Genomic DNA, 17,322 nt, shown 5'->3' on the forward strand with positions numbered 1-17,322 from the left:
ACACGAGAAGCCCTGTGTTCACAAGGTTTAATTGGCCAGGTTACATTCTCATTTAGAACACACACAAAAATAAACAGTCAAACAGTGATGGATATACGGAGTAATATAATATATATTTAAGACCTTTCTCCTACCTTATAAAAAAGAAGATGTGGTATGATTGCCATTAGTCGAATCGCAAGTATAACTCCATGATAACAATGTTTTCATGATGACTTAATTTTATTGAAAATGATTTGTTTTGTGGTTTATTCAATCAAGGACAACAACTGATCGAATTATCGACACTAACTAAAGACAGGTACAGGCGTTTCTACCTCAGGAATAGATTACCTAAGCTGTATTTGGCCAAACTGTTAGATTTTTTTTGGTCCACAATGCTCTTCAACTTCGTACTTTATTTGGCTTTTTTAACATTTTTAGATTCGAGCGTCACTGATGAGTCTTTTGTAGACGAAACGCGCGTCTTGCGTAAATATAAAATTTCGACCCTAGTATCTATGAATAGTTTATTTACATCCACTGCGTCGATGCCACTGCTTGTGGAGTTTTAATTCCCCGAGGGTATCACCAGCCCAGTAGTCAAACTTCTGTGTTGACTTGAGTTATGATAATCATTGATATGTTCATAATTATAAATTAACTTAAAATTTCAATACTGGTATCTATGATGAGTTTATTTATTAGAATATGATGGAGTTAAACATGTTTCTATGCGATAAATCCTTCTTTAACACGAGACTGTTGTGAAACAGTACACCATCAGAACAAGCTGTAAAAACAGCTGAAACGGGCCTTACTTGTTAAATTATCAAGGCGAATGTCACTAACAACGTCAAAACATTGTGAGTTGTTGATAAATTGACCAAATATCAGAGGACTAGTATATTCTGTATTTGGTACAGAGTACTGCATACATTTTCAATAACAATGCCACTAACTTCACGTTTTTATTTCATCTAATTTGGGGAAAAACCGATGGAAGTCTTGATACATTTTTTTATGTACCATATAAATCATTCAAAACATACGATAACAAAAAGCAACTCATTTAAAACCTACCAAAACTTAAAACAAGACACTTAAAATCAAAATATCAATGTGATAAACAAACAAAAAATGATACGAAGACAGTACAATACCACCAAAAACAACACATAAAATTGATGTAAAAATTAGAGAATATGAAAACAAAAATCTAGAATATTTATTGTTTTGTTTCCATGGAAACCACATACAAATATAAATATTCCTCAAAAAATGGATTCTTGTCATCAATATAGATATTCAATCCTTGAGTACTCAAATATACAATATTGAGGTGGAACACATTTACAACATTCCAATTTTCCAAAGAAAACAATTAATCAGAATTTTGTTTGAATTTCCGTATTTTTCTGATTATGTATTATCGTACGCAAATACATGCCAAATATGAACATGTTCGAAACCAGTTGAAATATCATCATAACGTTTGTATTCCTAGTAAGCACATTAATAGTATTGACAAAGGGTTGAAAAAAAAATGAAAATATGTATAAAAAAAGTAAAATCACATAATACTGAACTCCAAGGAAAATTCGGAAAGTCCCTATAATCAAATGGCAAAATCAAACGATAAAACACATCAATGAATGGACAACAACTGTCATAATCCTGACTTGGTACAGGCATTTGCAAATGTAGAAAATGGTGGATTGAACCTGGTTTTATAGCGCTTAACCTTTCACTTGTTTGACAGTCGCATCACATTTAATTTACAACGATGCGAGAACAAAACATACACAATATGTAAAAGAGTCAAAACATGGATACAGCAGTCATCACTGTGTCACAATCTCAAAACAAATAAATATTTAACAAAAGAGCACAAAAACATCTTTCAAATTTAAAAAAACACACACATTAATGCCGTTCAATGTTTTAAAAAACAATATATGCATAATTCCACTCCCATCTGGACCTATTTTCTTAGTCACGGTCACATACTTATAGGCATATGTTCCAAACAAACTGCATTAGTTATTATCTAAAACAGTATTCACACATTCCTATTAAGACAAAAATAAAAATACATGTGTCAATATATATAAGATAAATGTAAACAGTTTTCAAGGTGTACAGTCTGTTCCCAGAGAAAACAATTTTCCAACAAATACTAAGTCAGGCGTTTCATCTGCTATGTAGTTCTGAAAACAAGGATACAAATTGAATTTTGTAGCCTAGAATTCCTAGCTTTTTTGTTTCCCTTTGTATCTTCGATAAGCTGAACGTGTTCAACCAAATACTAAGTAAGGCGTTTCATCTGCTATGTAGTTCTGAAAACAAGGATACTTATTGTATCTTGTCACCTAGAATTCCTAGCTTTGATTGGTTCCCATTGATTTTTTGATAGGCTGGACGTCTTCAACGACTTCACGTAAAATATCAGACAGCGAGGAATCACGTTGATTGGCACCTCCTTTTTGTAATTGTATAATCAGTTCGAGTTGTTCTCTGTAAAAGTTCAATCAGAGTTTTCAATTATTCCATTTGATTATTATGCGATTTTTTTTAAATGCAACTATAGATGACGTCATGCAAAATTGGACCAAGTTTCTTGATCAAATATTTTTTAACTATCAAACGCCATCATTCGAGCTGATGTTTTTCACTTTTGATTAATGTGTAAGCGATTTTACACAATAAGATAGGACAATATATTTTTTGTTTACATATTATGTTCCGTTAAGTTAAAACCGTATCGAATGAACGGGATTGATAGTTTAAAATATTTAATAAAAAACCTGGGTCTAATTTTACATGATGGCGACTATAACACAAACAGTACTAATATATATATGTATTAATTTGACAATAAAGAATCATAAAGAGCACATAGGAAAACACCAATAAAGTACAAAATGTAACTCAATTTTCACAAATTTTTAAAAAATGTTCAATAATTTCATTCCCGGTAAAATTACAATTGTCCTTAACTTGACCGCAATTCTAATACATCAATTTAATTTACGTTAAAAAAGCTCGGGTAACCATTTACCAAAATAAAGTTACTCTATTACCATTTTGTCAGAGCATGTTGCTACATGTAAAATCCATAATCGAACATGAATCTCACTAGATCGAATATCAACAAAATAATGTGGTGGATTAAATTCCCAAATTCGTTAAGAATTATAATAGTTCTTTGATTTACATTTTGGGAAAAAATATATATATACTCACTGGATTTTACCAAGGGTTGATTCCTGACGAGCAAGTCTATTTCGGACTGTTAATAAATTCATTTTATGGGAATCCAAGCTATCATAAATGTCTTGTATATGTTTATTCATCTCATTTAAAGGTGGTGTTTCCCATCTCTCAAGAACTTCCCTCACATCTTTTATATCTTCACTTTCTTTGTAGTGAATAGTTCGATGATTCTGAAATAGTGCCTTCACATGATTGACAGAACTAAGACTAGCCCCTGATAAATATAACCACCAATTCGTCAGCCGCATATAAGAGTTGTGTTTTTTTTCCATTTGAGAACTATATAGATTTTAGATTGTCTTGGCGTTTACATATTTGTATTTTCTATTTATTTTGTTTTTTTAATCCCCACCTAGTGGCATTATGTTTATCGGTGTGTTTGTTCGTTCGTTCGTCTGTCCGTCCGTCTTTTTGTCCGTCTGCCTACTTCATATAAAAGTTTTGGTCAAGGTAGTTTTGATGAAATTGAAGTCCAATCAATTTCATACTTAGTACACATGTTACATATGACATGATATTTTAAATTTTAATGCCATATTAGAGTTTTGACCCCTATTAAACGGTTCATTGAACATAACAAATTATAAGGCGCGTGGGGCATTCGTGTACTATGCACACATTCTTGTTTGTTTGTGTTTTTAGTTGGACTAGATGCTAGTGGGGTTTGATCTATGATTTTATCCGATGCTTCGTTTTCCCCGTCAGATAAGTATTGAGGGTCCTTTGCCATCAACTTAACAGATCAACGATATTTTCCATTTATCAAGTTAATATATATTCTACAAATTCTGGTCATCCAAAATATGTTCAGTTGACAAGTCTCCTTTTCTCGTACTTAGAATATTGTGAATTTAAAATAAAAAAAAGAACATTGTCAAAATGCTTGCAACAAAAGCAAAAACATGTTATTAACTCTATATAGTATTTTATGAAAACTTAAACATACCTTTCCTAAGTATAAACTATTAAGTTCTACTCTAGCAACTATCCATGCCCTATTGACCTCTAACCCTCTTTGAGCATCCTGTTGTACATTTTGGTAGGTATCACTAAGCTGTGCTATCAGTATATTCAACAAAACCACACAGCATGTGAATAAAAACATAACCATAATAATACAGCTCATTGGCCTGAAAAAAATATATGATATGTCGTTCAGTCTGATACATTCTTTTCATATTGAAATGAATTCTGAAAACATAAATTCACAAATCAATAGTAAATAAGTTAGCTAAAATAAAATTAACAAACTGAGAAGTTCAAGGGGTATATTTGATAATAAAAGCATATTCACTGTTTAGATCTCAACATACCAGACATACAATCCTTGTTTTTTTTTCTCGTTTTAAGATCTTTTAACAACATGAACTTTCTGCCGTCTTAAGAGTTTCTCTTTCTGGGATAGAAAATGATATACAATGCATTTTACCATGTGTTCTTTGTAACCATTATAGCCATATATGTTGACAAGCAGGATCATCGGACAATTACACTAGATCCACATAGCATTATTTTGGCCAAGTAAGATTCCAATTAGCTCATTAGGGTCAGAGGATGCAATTTTGTAAACGTAAACTATCTATGAAGGACAAAGAACGAAGCACATAAAGCTCACTTGGTCATTTGATCAAACCGTATGAAAACTACGGATTTCAACAAGCTAAGATTACATATAATTCTTGAATGACTCATTCAGATACAACTTTATAACTACACCTTATTTTTCAAAGTAAAAATTGCAACCAATTAATTAGGAAATGTGTTAAATATTTTCCAATTGGGGTTGTGATATTTGCTGTGATTTAATTGGATTTGAATTATATGTATTATATATTTGATAAAAGAAGAAAGTGTCTGCCAGCACTGAGGCTTTGCAATAAAAATGGGACGGACGGAATGACGGAAAGGGTACAACCTAATGACACCGTCACGTACGGATGGGATGAAAGATATACCGATGACAGAACAGATAAAGAGAAAGATACTCATTTGATGTTATTTTTTACCCCTTTTTTCATCGTCTGATTTTTCATTTCACGGAAAAAATCATGACATTTTTTATATTTACCTTAATGGTATTTCTTTATGGTAAATAAGATGATATGCATGTGAGCGTGTTTGATATCAAAGCGACATTCATTGATTTTCTTAAGTTTGTACTTATTGACAATAATTCACGAAACGTAACAATTAAAACTTGCATACTTGAGTTCTGAATATTCAATGATTCTTTCAGCTTCTATAAGAATTCTTACTCCGAGGAAAAGGATTTTCCAGAATGAACTACAAAAAAGGAATATATTGTAAAATATGCATCGTATGAAAGATACAGCGAAATTTATACCATATAATATACTGTAATATTTATATTGTAAAGAACCTACTGTAACAATTATGTCGTATAAAACATATTGAACGTTTGTTTAATCTAAAACATAATGTTACAGTTGTATCGTTTAAAAGATTCCGTAATATGCTTAACTGATAAAAAAAAACATTGTTTTCATACGGAAACCCTTTTCGTTATGATTGCAAAGCATTCCCTATTTCCTTGAACATATCGAATGTTTTCGTTATAAAAAATATGCACATACGGAGTATATATCTCCCAATTGATTTTCCGGGTTGGTATTTCCTATCATGATTTCCTCGATAGCTGGTTGCTGCTACAAAGGAAGATATTTAACCAAGAGTTCCAATTTGTGAAGTTAAAATCATCCTTTCGTAAATTTTACAAACGACATCACGAGTTGGTTTATGGAATAACCGTTTCATAGATGATATCAGATATGTTTCTTGTCTATGTCGTAACAAGACTCTACTTCCTTTTTCACCACACATTTTACATACCAATAAGACCTTTTACCGTGTTTGTTATAACATGATCAACCCGACCGGTGGTGCCACACGTGAATCAGGATCTGCTTACCATTCCGAAGCACATGATATCACCCCAGTTTTCGGTGCGGTTCGTGTTGCTTCGTCTTTAGTCTTTAGTTTTCTATGTTGTGTTTTTTATACTAGTATTTGTCTGTTTGTCTTTTTATATTTTAGCCATAGCTTTGTCAGTTTGTTATCAATGAATGAATATGAATGTCCCTCTAGTATCTTTCGTCCCTCTTTTACTGATTACAGCTTTAATTACCGAATATTGATATAATGGTACCAAAACGTGTTCCTGTATTTTACTACCGAATTTTGATATTTTGCAAAATATTTTTTGTACCGTCTTGACTACAAGGAAATCATGTGAAATATCATAAGGTGAAATAGCATTAGATATAACAGACAATAAATGGGGAGTTTAAAATAACCATTTAAATATTTTGTCTTTTTAGTTTTTAATTTGAACGCTGACTTGAATCAAAACCCTTGACTCCCTTCTGCTTGTTTGTATTGAAAAACAAATCGTTTCACATAGATGCATATTTGTACCACATTAACCAGAATTACAACATCATTCAGTAAAACTCAAGTTATCAGTAATGTTCATTAAAAAGTTTAAGTAAATACCTGAATCATTCCATTTGTTTAAAAATGTAGGCAACGGTTTACGATTATAACAGAAATATCTCTCTATATTAAAAAATGTAAGCTAGAGTTACCGCATCATGAAAACTCAAAATATGATGTTTTCCGTAATCACATGAAATTGACTTTAGGTCCTTTAGTTGTACAACTTTACCTTGTTTCGCTATGAATTTCCATGGAATGTTCTCCTTTCAATGATAACATAAAAGCACCACTAAAGGCCAATAACATAACAAGGAAGACAAAAGTAAACTGTATAAAATCATGTCTTAAAACCCTCCAAAGAATCTGAGCATAAGCACCAGTTTGTCTGCAATACAAAAATGAAAGACAGAAAGATATAAACAGTATTATAAAAAAAATCTTTAAAAAAAAGACATCAGAAACTGAAACCTAGATTTTTAAATCACAAAATTTAAAAAATGGATCTTACAGAATTGATGATAATATATTTTACATAAATGAAATCTTGTGTGATAAATGTCATTAAATTTAAGATTTAGGTAATTTAATGTTTCTGTAAACGTATATTGATAAACTACAGTTAAAACATTGATTTGATTTAGTTAACAACACAATACCTGAATACTGCTGCATATTTGAAAATTCGTAATACCAAAACAAAAAGGCAACAGACAGCACGGGCCATTGTTCGTTCAGTTTTAACGCTCTCAGTGGAATGGCCGATAATATCAGCAATGAGGAGGGCAGATCGATATAATTAAATGGATCATGAAAGTATTCTTTCTTGTGTCTGAAAAAAAAAGAATATTCAACAAAATGAATCTTAAAGGAAACGAATTGAAATTTGAAAAGCACTCTTATCCCCCAATGATATAAAAAACAAAGATTCGAGCACCACTGGCGAGGGTTGTGAAAACCAAAGTGTCTAGTGCACTACAAAATAGAGTTTTTACCGTTGATTTCCAATTTCAAAGAACGCTTTGTTTGTTCTGTTTTGTTTGTTTGGAGTTTTATTTGTTATTTGGATTTTTTTTGTGTTGAAAGCAAATCGTTTATAGTTTCATATTACTTTAACTAGCTTACTTTGTTGGTTCTTTTTGGTGTTCTGCATGTTATATATTACCAAGGGTTGTGTTATTTTAAAAAGGTAGAGTCTTAGGAGAAACATTTACCTTTCAAATTACTCGAAACGCATTCAATTATTCATTCCTTTTTCGCTTTTATGTGAAATGAGCAAAATTACAATCCACCTTTTCGCTTGACTACACTTTTGACTTGAAGGGCGAACTTGTTGTTGATAATCAAACATAATCCCCATGCGAAAGATTCTTATAATATATATAAGCTAGTGTTACAACTATTAACATATATCCATATTTGGTCGGGTTGTTGTCTCTTTGACACATTCCCCATTTCCATTCTCAATTTTATAGTAGAAGTTTCATGTATAATTTGACATATATATACAGTACAGCCTGTGACATTCTCTTAATTATGTCCATCCTCTTGCATGGTCAACATCTAATGGTGGCCATTTATTGGGGTATTAAATCTTGAGATGTTGGCCATTTATTGGGGTCATAAAACATAGGTTGATGTTTTATCTAATAATGTTACCTGTTGTAATCAATCAGGGTTTCAACTTGTATGTTTCTTTAAAATTTACCTGTACAGGTAACTTAGGTTTCTTTCAAACTTGACATTTCACCTTTTTGGAAAATGTAGAATAAGACATTGTTTTAGTCTATGTTAATTAATATTATTTTTGATTTTTCTGTCTTTTGAATTTTTTTTTTTTTTTTTATTCATTTTTGTGTGATTTTGTTTCTTATTCTTTTAATGTCTTCTTAGTAAAAGAATATTGAGAAGCAAAAAGACAAAAATGTCAAAGATAAAGTTATTGACTAGCATTTGAAAGACAACAGACTTTAATTATTTTTTTTAAAAAGTAAAAAAAAAACAAGAATGTGTCCAAAGTACACAGATGCCCCACTCGCACTATCATTTTCCATGTTCAATGGACCACGAAATTGGACAAAAAATATAATTAGGCATTAAAATTAGAAAGATAATATCATAGGGAACATGTGTACTAAGTTTCAAGTTGATTGGACTTCAACTTCATCAAAAACTACCTTGACCAAAAACTTTAACCTGAAGCGGGACAGACGGACGAACGAACAGACGGACGAACGAACGGACAGACTGACGGACGAACGGACGCACAGACCAGAAAACATAATGCCCCTCTACTATCGTAGATGGGGCATAAAAATTAATGTTGATGATGTTCATTGTATTCAATTGTTTATTTGCATTATTTAATAAATTATCATTAATAATAACCAATATTCAAGCAAATGATATTTTTAAAGAAACCATGAAGGAAGTAATTTTTAGCAAGCCTGTTTCTTAACAAAATAAAATAATCAGACACTATCAATCCTCTTATAATAAATTTTTATAACATCTTTTATTATTCAGGAAAACTACAAATATCAAAATACGGTTTTAATAGGAAAAAACTATTTGTGTCTCTCTTTTGAAAAAAAAATCATATCATATCATTAACATTTTCAGGGACTTGAATGAATTAAGACTTTAAAACCATTGATGAAAAATCAATTTAAAGAAAAATATAAGAACATTTTTGAAAATAGATTTAAGAATAAAAACTTTGATAAAAACTGTTTACTCAAATGTGTCACATAGAGAGCTAGTGGTCGTAATTTAGAAATAGAAAATAGTGGACAATATAAAATTCCTAGAAAAGATAGAATGCGTAAACTGTGCCACTTGCTGGACAATGAAGACCACTCCTTCCTTAATTGTAAAATTAACAAAACAACTTGAGATAATCTATTTGAAAATTGTTTACCTTCTCATAATAATGTCTCTAACCCAAGAACAAAAAGTGAAAGAAATGCTAAACCTTTATTACATGAATACGTTGAAAATATTGGCTCCCTTATAAAATAGTCATTATTAGAACTGAGGGCAGAACCTAAAAAAAATCCATGTGTTTTAATTTCTTATAGAATTGTTAATTCTTTGCATTATAACTGTTTTTTGTTCATTGTTGTTTGTTTGTTTTTTTTTCTCACAAACTATAAATGTAAATACCATAGGTTTATATGACAATACAAATATTATCAAATTTTGTTGAATTAATGAATATTTTGAATTGCCTAAATTTTATTTAGAATAAGTTCTAAAGACAATCTTTAACATTTGTAAAACAGTATTGAATGCAGATAAGTCTATCTACTATGATTTAAGTATAAATCATTTTGATTTAAAAAAAAAATAATCTGAGAAACAACTTTTCAATAGAAAAAGGCAGGCATTGGGAAAGTTTGCATTATATTAGAAGATGATATTCATTTATTCTTCACTTACACCATAAAGTACATGTAAAAAATAACTTAATTTAATTAAAAATGTATAATGTCAAAACATTAAATAGTCATGAGTCAAATTAAAAAAAAAATCAGCTATTTATTCAACCAGTTATATTATTTCATTTTATTTTTGATTTTTCTTGTCATAATCACAGTAATTAAATTTCACAAACACATACATGTATATTTTACCTGAGACACATGACCTGTAAGTTATATAATTTTAACACTTCAATGCAGTCAAGATTTCACTTTATCCTTGACTAGTTTTTGATTAATACCTTGTGTATTAATTAAGCGACAGGGAGTATAATGATGGACATATAGGGCCACCATGGTGGACATAATTTTTATTGCCACCATGAATAAGATAATGTCACAGGTAGTACTGTATACAAGTCTAAATTGAAAACTACGTTCAAACCTATGATTGCGTTGGATAAAAACCGCAATTTTTATACGTGTGCATGTAAAACAAATTTCGTTGTAGAAGGGTCTAAAAACAGCACAAACAACATTTTCCAAAAGACAAAAAAGGTGAAAAAGTACATTTAAACAAAACGCATTTGACTAACAGGTCGAACAACTGATGTTCTTAAACCCTGCTGACTGTCATTGGCGATTGCCAAATAAAATTGATCACAAGATGTAACAAAATGGATCTTAATATAAATTTAATACTAAACAGAAAACCAAATAAACTTGTGTCCAAGATGTTATGCCACAAACACAAGGTGTCAATATTTTTTTTTGTACACCAGATCTAGATTTCGACAATATATGTCTCTTCAGTGATGTTAGGGATCGAAACGGTATTTGGAAGTCCATACAATTTACCCTCAATTTCAGATAAACTCTTAAATTTTAAGAGCCAATATAGGATGAACGGATCATATAAACCGGAGGGAAAATATGATACAAGCCCAAACGAAAAAATATAAACAAGTCTTAATTGAAAACTACGTTCAAACCTATGATTGCGTTGGAAAAAAACCGCAATTTTTATACGTGTGCATGTAAAACAAATTTCGTTGAAGAAGGGTCTAAAAACAGCACAAACAATATTTTCCAAAAGACCGAAAAAGTGAAAAAGTATATTTAAACAAAACGCTTTGACTAACAGGTCGAACAACTGTTGTTCTTAAACCCTGCTGACTGCCATTGGCGATTGCCAAATAAAATATAAGAGAATTGAAAGGAATTCTGATTTATTTATTCAAGCAGTGCATTTCTAATGTTTTTACTTCATTTTATCGGAGCTGAGTTTTAATTGTTCTGAAAATTTTGTTTTCTGTAAATCTATGTAGTAGGTGCTATTGATGTAAAGGGTCAAATGGAGAGCAGCATCTGCTTACTTATTCGATGATCACCTTCGGCTTTTGCTGTGTCCGTTATTATTTTGTAGTTTACATGTTGTACTGTACATTGTTTATTAATGTATATCTTGAGTTTTCATGCGTTTTTTGTACTATATTCCTGACACGCAATGTTGTCATTGTCGCTGTATTTGTTAACATTGCCATATACGTGGGAGGTTTGGTTAGTCATAAATATAGGTTCAACCTACCATTTTTCCTTCAACTATCCTGCACAAATTCAGGTATCCGACAGTTTATATTGAATAGTACGTTGCCATGTATGTTGGAATTTGTTTTTGTTGCAGTTCAGTGTATGTTATCATGATTTGTTTTGGCTTATTCGATTTATGACTATTAAACAGTGGTATACTACTGTTCCCTTTATTTAGTTTTCTATATTTGATTTTGTGTAATATTGTTTGTGGCTTTTTGCAACTACATTTTGAGTATGTTTGCGACTTAAGAGTTTGTATATCCATTTTACATCTTTCGTTTTATAACAAATTTCGGTCTTTATAAAATGTGACACATTGCTTTGTATTGACTATTGAATATATTGCATTTGTAAAAAAAAAAAGTATTCAGATTATGCATTAACTTATGAATGATAATAAATATCGTTATTACTCGCCAAAATGTAATACTAAAAATAAATTAAGGACTGACAGTATATATACATAATATTTATGTTATATGAATTTAAGGCGCAATTACTACATATGTAAGCCGCCTACTAAAACCAATAACAACAACAAATATCTTAAATATTTGTGTTAAACATTATCATGATTTTTTTTTTAAATTAACGATAATATCTTACTTTCTTAATTGATTCACTTCGGAGCATACCGTAACAAGTGACATTACACATGTCCAAACTTCAAAGATTGCCCTGAAAACCTGTAAAGATGTATCATATACCAAAGGATCCGGTGCAGAAACAGCCACCACTGAAGAGAATGTCAAGGCCAGCAGAGTAATTAGGTGTAGGACAGTATTAACTCTGTTTTTGAATAAGAAAAATAAATGCATTTAAATATATATGTAGTAGTGATGTAGTTTATTTTTAATTTGAATTTTGTATGTATTAGAGAGACCAGCTATTCTATTTTATTTATTTTCAAACACCATCTTGTATGGAGTATAACTATTGAATCATTTATATTTAATGTAATATATCTTTAAAATTACTGTATAATTTATATTAAATGACTTATTGTTTATATCTGTATTTACTCGGAAACGGGCCATTTAATCGGATTTAATAAATATGTATATTCTTATTCAGCAAAAATAAATGTATGCACTACACATGTATAATATTAATATTAAACTTCGTTGCAATACTTATATAAGAAATGTTTTCTAATATCACACTTGGCAAAACGATCGTATTCATTTACTTATCTAGCAATTTAAGAAAAAAGTTCTGTCTCAAAATTTTATTAAGACAGATCACTTTTTAAGTTATAAAACATCTATTATGACTTTAGTCATTTATAAATTGATGATTATCATCGCTATATGTCTGTTTATCATGCAAACATTAGAGTGCTACTTACATAAATCTTTTCCTGGCATATTCCTTCCATTTCCTTCTTATAAGCAACCTGACAATATCATGGTAAACTAACGTCTAAAATAATCAACGTTAAAATAAATAATGAAATGTTTAATATCCCTTTTGATATGCATTGAAAAAACAACAGGTGCTTTTGCGTTTCTTGAGGCCTGTAAGTAGTATAGCGGTGTGTAGTTTTTTTTAAACTTTGGGCGCTGTAGCACAGATTGTTCAAACTTGAGACACAACTTGAAGCCTTCCAAATTTTCACGTAAATTTGATCGTTGTCATTTAATTAGTTTAATAGTACATCTATTTAAAATTTAAAATGTTACATCTATAGACAAGAAACAAGTCATGAATCCTACCTAAATGGGCATGTATATATTTAAATACACATACTCTCGCTGACCCATTTCCTTCAATGCGTAGCAAATAAATTCACCTACCTACAAGTAGTAAATGCATCACAGACCACTTATATTATCTAATAATAACATCAATATCATAGGGTACATGTAGACTCCACCACTACAACAAGTGTGTAACGATATTTTTCCGCTCGAAACAGTTAATTTTAGTATTTAAAGCGATAGGCCTGCCGAACTTTTTGAATAGTTAAAATTCAACTGTTTCTCTAATGATTTTTATCCTTTCTTTTCAAATATTTGATGAAAGTTGTGTACTTTATATGTAACGTCATCAGATATGGTCGCCTTTTTTTTAATGACGTCACAATATGAAATTCATAAGAAATCAAGAAAATAAGACGTCATTATTTAATTTACCCAATCATTTGCAGAGATTAGAGATTTCAATAGCAAGGAGATCTCCTTTTCTCACACCCAATAATAAATGTGAAAATAGCGCAAAAACTACAGAAATTAAATTCTAGCATAATGATTAAATAATACATGATACCTTGTTACCGCTTTTTGCTATCATCTGTAAAGGCGTTTTTGATTCTTTATTGAAGCCATCTTGTATAGGTGTTTTTCCTTCTTCGTCTGATTCTAAGATATGATAATATACTGTCATGTTACCACTTGGAAGTTGTTCTTCTATCAAACAATCTAATACTGCTAAAATAGTTTTCTGTAACAGATAGGGAAAAGTTACCAAAGGAACATTCAAAAATTAAACTCATTTGTCGAAAATAAAACTCACAATGCAAAGGCAAAAAGAAATTATATTGACCAATAGACAAACAACAGCTATGAAAATCACAATTACTGGTGTAAAAATGATGATCGTAACTGTAATAACGATCATCCCAAATTAAGGTAAACTTCATGAAGCCGATTCCTCCACTTTATCAGCTTATTCATAGATCTATATTATGTCAAGAAACAGCTTAACAAGCATTAAAATTGGATTTGTTTTTCTGAAATGATAGAAAAGCAACCAGAACAACGAAAATCTAGATACAAAGCACAATGATGATCGTATTTTTTTTTTGTTTTTATCAAGGTTGATCGTTACTTTTACATTAGATATTCGTAGCTGTCTGTTCCAACGAAGAATTAGCTGAAAAATATAGCTAACTGGTATGCAAAAATGGTACGTAATCCGCTAACATTGTGATAATAATCAGGTACGATCACTAGGGTTTCATATATCTTATAAAAATAAAAATTTTGGGCCGGAAATATGGAGGTTTTTAGTGTAAAAAAAATTTCAAAATATTATATAAACAATCTGTATATTGGGTTGACTTTAATCCTCAATTGTCAGAACTGGTGCAATTCAATTAGTTATGATAATGCTATAAAATATAACTTAATTGTGCAGTTGATGAAATTGAATATCTTTTAAGTGTAGTTGATGAAATGGAACATCATCTAATTCATTTTCAAGACTTGACTTTGAAATTCGTGACTATCAAAGTTGCATCAACTGACAAAATATTTGTATTCCCCATCGCAGATATGGACTTAAACGAAACCTTTCACCTAATATACTCAACAATGAATTTTGTGTCAAGATGATTTATTATACTTCATGTCAAAATGTCAGATTTAGATTGGCTAATACGAGGGTGTCAATTTTCTCTATTACCCTTCATGGAGACGCTTGATCAAGTGTGCGCTTTATTAGATACGACTCTATCCTATGACAAATACTCTATCACCCTTCACAGAGACGCTTGATCAAGTGTGCGCTTTATTAAATAAGACTCTATCATATGGCAAATACTCTATTACCCTTCACGGAGACGTTTGATCAAGTGTGCGCTTTATTAAATACGGATGGTTATGTACAAGATGTCATAGTTTATAACTTTGAATTTTTAATTTAATCGACAGTAATAACAGAACATTCAGTATAACAAATTAAATAACACATATCTGAGAGGGTGATAGAGCAGATTGTTACCCCTCGAAAAGACATTGTCAACCTTGGCTTCGCCTCAGTTGACAATGTTTTCTCGGGGTAACAATCTGCTCTATCACCCTCTCAGATATGTGTTATTTATATAATATTGTTAAGAACCCTCGATTCTGACTATTACAGACGCATCTACTGACAAAATATTATCTCTCCACGAGTTGTATCTCAGATATGGACTATACCGCAAACTCTAATCAGTCACTCATATGTAAAATGTAGGTCAAGATAACCTCATTTTTACCTGGAACCCATGATTATTCAAGTCACATCTATGAACAAAATTTCACGAACTATGACTTATACTTCCAAAGATAGATGGAAAGCCGTGGTGTAGATGTTAGCGTATAAGACTACTAACACAAAGGTTCCTGGTTCGATCCCCGTTTCGGAGAGAACATTAAAGGGACTGAATTTTCGGCTCTCGCTTGACACCATTTGCGAGTGTGGTCTTGATGTACGATGATAGTACATTGGAAGGGGATGATAAATGGCTGACATGTGTTAAGAGAAATAATATCTCTTGTGCGTAAAAGACTCCCTTGTAGATTTCGAAAGAGATAAGGCTAATAGCACTCGCACCCGCAAAGTGGAAAGGGATTACTATAAGTTGCAATAACTTGTTTTCCAATCCACTTTAAATAAATATGTTTGAACTAGATATATTGAATTTAACTTCGTGATGAACAGATGAAACACTATATTCCTTCCCCAACTTTTTTTGACAAAAGATATACAACAAATATCAAATTATTCCTCTCAGTAAAGGTCGATGTAGCTTTTTATGATATTTAATCATGAATTCTGCTCAAACCAATGCGAAGGGTCAATTTGAACTTACTACCAGTTTTGAGAAATATTGATCATTGTTGAATGCCTCGTGGTTACTTGAAGACGAAGAACAACAATAAAAATGCTCCATATTTGAGTTTTACCGTGTATCGATATTAATATGGTTTCGGGTACATTTACTCCATATCCTTCATATTTTCATCGGCCGGGTAAACGACAGACTAAAAACTGCTTCATACTACAACTGAAAATCAGAAAACTTCAGACAGTATAGCAAATTATTCTCTTCGTAACAAATGACAAATCCTTGACAAAATGTTTTAATAACAATCTGTTTGGTTGTAGTAAAATTGCAAAGCATTAGCAAACATCAAGTGGATCTTTGAGAGGTTTGAAATCACTTTCAGTTACGGAATCATGTTACCTATAAAAACTCCCCACTTTGTTTTCGTTGAAAGTAACGATATCTTTATTATGATTATTTTTCTAAATGATGAAAACTGTATATATTATAATAAAAAAAGAATATAAAATAACTATGCTGAAAATAACGCAAACTATAAATCATTATCCATGTTCCGACGACGAGTGGTTGTAAGAACATGGTACCTTTTAAAATTGTTTACATTTCTAAAAATAACCTGGTTTGGGAAATCCCCAAATGCGGGTCCCGCATTCTGTGCATAATTAAACAATGAACATTCATTGTAATAAATATTTGCCATCTTCTTCTTATATAGAAATTGATAAATAAAAAAATTGTGTTTATTTCAATTACCGAAAATCTTTAATTTTCATATACCGCAGAAAATAATAATGTAGATCCGCAGAAACTCATGGAACAATATCAAACCCATATCATACATTCATATAATGGACCGACCATAATAAGGTATTAGACATTTCATATTAATGGCAAGTTTGGTAAAAATTGAGACTTTTTTTTAGTGGAACAAAATGTTAATGTCATTTTTTAGTGTGTGGGTATAAAATCACAATATTTTATATAAGTAAAGGTCCTTCTCTTTATATACATGAATTTATTTAAGTATTGAAACCAAATTTCAGTTAG

The 17,322-nt window shown here is 30.8% G+C and overlaps 1 pseudogene; it reads right to left on the reverse strand.

The window, feature by feature from the left end:
* Positions 1–1,893: 1,893 nt before the first annotated feature.
* The window catches only part of LOC139490572 (transient receptor potential cation channel subfamily V member 5-like), a 29,315-nt pseudogene continuing 13,886 nt past the window's right edge, over positions 1,894–17,322 (reverse strand).

Source organism: Mytilus edulis, chromosome 10, assembly GCF_963676685.1.
Source record: "Mytilus edulis chromosome 10, xbMytEdul2.2, whole genome shotgun sequence".
NCBI classification, from domain to species: Eukaryota; Metazoa; Mollusca; class Bivalvia; order Mytilida; family Mytilidae; genus Mytilus; species Mytilus edulis.